At 44.1% G+C, this 3,355-nt stretch overlaps 1 pseudogene; it reads left to right on the top strand.

Moving 5' to 3' along the window:
* Positions 1-2,941: 2,941 nt before the first annotated feature.
* Positions 2,942-3,355, top strand: LOC102851878 (annotated as a pseudogene).

The raw sequence follows: 3,355 nt of genomic DNA, 5'->3' as shown, positions 1-3,355 counted from the left end.
TTCCACAGGGGTTGCACCATTTTACACTCCCACCAACAGTGTATTTCATCTTTATTGCTTAGGCAGAGCAGCCCCATCTTGTGCCTCCCTGTGACCCTGAGTAGAGTGAACTCCAGATTTGCTTCTTGTTGACCATGCCTTTGACCGGAGGGTGGAGCAACTAAGATTGCTAATTACCTTAGGTACAGCCAAACCAATCCTATCCTGTGAAACCACTCTGATTTCAGGTCTAATTACCACCACCTGAAGTGGTCAGATTGGGGGGATTAAATGCAGAACTTCTTGTTGTATAACCTTCATAGTCCTTGAAAGTAAGAATGGTGAAGCTTTGTCTCATACTTAGATATGTTGGAGCTGGTTTTTGGAGGACACTACTTGGAAAGGTGGAGGGTCCGAATAGGAGAGGGAGACCCACAGCAAGATGGCTTGACACGGTTATGGTAACAATGGGCTCAAGTATATTTGAGATGGTGAGGATGGCACAAGGTAGAGGGAAGGTTCAGATCCTTGGTTCATAAGACTATAGTCAACTTGATAGAACCATCACCATCAAAACTCTTAAAGCAGCCCTCTGCATGCCTATCTTGAATGTGTGCTTGTACATACGAGTTACTTTGTGATTCTGTTAGTGTGGGTTTGATTAACTAGAGGATGTTTAGGTGTTGAGTATAGCTCATAGTGACCCTGTGAACAAGGGACCCAGATCCTATTTTATCCTGTGTCAGCTTCATCTCTAACACTTGACCCCATTGCTGCAGTGACTACCAATCCATCTCGTTGAATGTCTTCCTCTATTCATTGACCCTTCACCTTTCCAAAGTATGAGAGACAGATTGCCATTTTTGCCTCCAGGGAGCACTCTGGCTGCCCTTTGCCCAAGACCTATCTGTTCTTTATGGACTGCATAAAGATGTTAGTTTCTTAACAAGCTCCTGATGTTGATCATAGTTTAAGGCTGCCATATAGGGCAGAGAAATGTCTTGGACTCCGACTTAGCCGCTCCACGTACAACTGATGGCAACTTTTTCTGACCCTGTACTACCGTTAAGCCCATTGCTGCAATCGTTGGGGTTGAGTTCCTCTGCCAAGCCTCTGTCATTCATGCACCATGTCAGCTTTCAAGGCGTCTCTCCTGACATGTCTGGAGTACATGAGCCGATTTTCTCCCCCTTTTACATTTTTTTTTGTTTTTAATTCTCCCTCTTTATTCCCCCTTTTACATTTTATTGTGTTACTTGAGGGGTTCAAGGGCCATAGATGGGCTCAGCCCTAGGCTGCCACCTTATTACGATCAGGACATTGCTCAGCTGCCTCTTGGTGAGGATGTGTGCCCTCACCCTTCTGGATAAACTCAATGGCCAGTTTGTCCTCTGAGACTGTGTAGTCCCATGCATGTCTCGGGTAGGACGAGAAGCTACACAGGAACTTAATGTGCTTGGTGAGGGCTGTGCTTTGGTCTGTTCACATTGTTGGCTACATTCATGGCCCTTGAGGTCCACAGCCAGGGAATGCTCTCCATCAATGGAAGACTAGATGGGTTTGGCCTTTGGCAGTCTGGTGTGCTCCATACTCCACCACCACCATAATTCAGAAGCATCAGTACTGGCTACCTTACTCTCTGTTGACTTTGTGCATATGAAGGTGTTGAGAATACCATGGTGTGGGCAAGTGTACAGACATCCTTGCTTTTTTAGCACTTTGGCAGATTTGTCCAACGTAATATGTTGATTCCCCCCTTTTTGTTCTCTTCCGTACACTACATCCCTATAAATGATTTCTTGTTGATACTTGGGGATTGCCTCTTGTATAATAGCTTTACAAATGTTTCCTTGGATGTTGATTATGGATCTATCCAAGTAAGAGGAAATTGAAAATGTCAGTATTTTCTTATTGGTCCTTTTGTGAGGATTTTTGTTTTCTTTATACTGAGGCATAATCCATACTGTAGTCTTAGATCCTCAATAAGTGTTTGAAGCCCTCTTGCAAACATGGATGCTATCTGCGTAACAACAGGTTGATGAGTCTTCCTGTAATCCTAATGTCCTGTCATTTCTTATAGTCCGGCTGCTTGAATTAGCATGCGTGGGTAAGGGTGGCCTAGTGGTAAGAAGCTGCACTACAAATCTTAAGACACGGGATTCAGATTAACCAGCTGCTTTGTGGGAGAAGGATGTATAATCTCCTGTGCATTTAATTAACTGCCTGTGAAAATCCCCTAGAGGGCCAGCTCTGGGTCAGTTCCAGCTTGGAACGGTGATCAGTAACAGGGTGAAAGGTACAACTTTTGACGCACACCTTTCATTTTAAGCTGCAGTATCTCCTTGTTCTGTTTGAACAACTGAGCACAATTAAGTGTTCGGGAATTTCCATTCTTCCAAATGTTACCCATAATTTAGTCACACAGCGAAATGGTTTTATATAGTTAATAAAACACAAGATCATTCTGGTATTCTCTGCTTTCACCTAAGAGCCATCTGACATTGTGTCCCATCTTTCTGTCGGGAAGCTCCACTGAATCCTTTCCACCGCAGGTGACCTTGCTGGTATTTGAAATACTTCCAAGTACCCGTAAGCCACCACGGTACCACACACTGACAGATCAGTGATGGACAGTCTTTCCAGAGGGGATTATATTTTTTTACTATCTGTCGGATACTTACTTGTTAGGGATCTGTTTCGATTAGGTGGTAAGTTGTCGCTTCAGTTTACATTTGGGGATGCTGAAGCACAAACCGAAAATTGCATAGCTGATGAGATGTGGAGCTAAGATTTGAACCTGTGTTCTTTGACCAGGCCTTCCACCTTTAACCATTGTGCTGTACCTGAGAACTGGGGTAACTTCTAGTAGACCCTTGCTCTCCCTACTGCAGAAGAGGACCCTCAAGATTGTTTATGTAGAAGCTGTTTCTTCTCTTTGACTTGGATCCGTGGTCGGGCTGACATGGGCAAGTGTTGAGGTGTTTGTACCTCCAGGAAACTGCGCAACTGCCGGCGTGACTAGAAGTGGCATAATAAACAGTACAAAACCTATTTGGGCGCTCCTTTGAAGGCCAGCTCCTTTGGAGGCGCATCTCATGCAAAGGGAATTGTTGGAAAAAGTTGGTGTTGCGACCAAGCAGTCCAATTCCGCTATTAGTGTGTCAGAACAGCAAGAAAATCACAGCCTTTGTGCCTAATTATGGATGCTTGAATTTTATTGAGGAAAACGATGTTGATGGATTTGGTTGCAAAGGTCATGCTGTTGGAGTCTGCTTTAAGATTGTCAAAGTGGTCAGTGCATCTCTTTAGGCCTTCCTACAAAGGCAAGATGGAATGGCCAAGAGTTTTGATGAAAATGTCAAATTTCTATATGTAA

This window comes from Elephantulus edwardii, unplaced genomic scaffold (genome assembly GCF_000299155.1).
Source record: "Elephantulus edwardii isolate Elephantulus edwardi_28Jun2011 unplaced genomic scaffold, EleEdw1.0 scaffold00186, whole genome shotgun sequence".
NCBI classification, from domain to species: domain Eukaryota; kingdom Metazoa; phylum Chordata; class Mammalia; order Macroscelidea; family Macroscelididae; genus Elephantulus; species Elephantulus edwardii.
The sequence above is the reverse complement of the archived record's forward strand: the minus strand, read 5'-3'. Positions and strand labels throughout refer to the sequence as shown.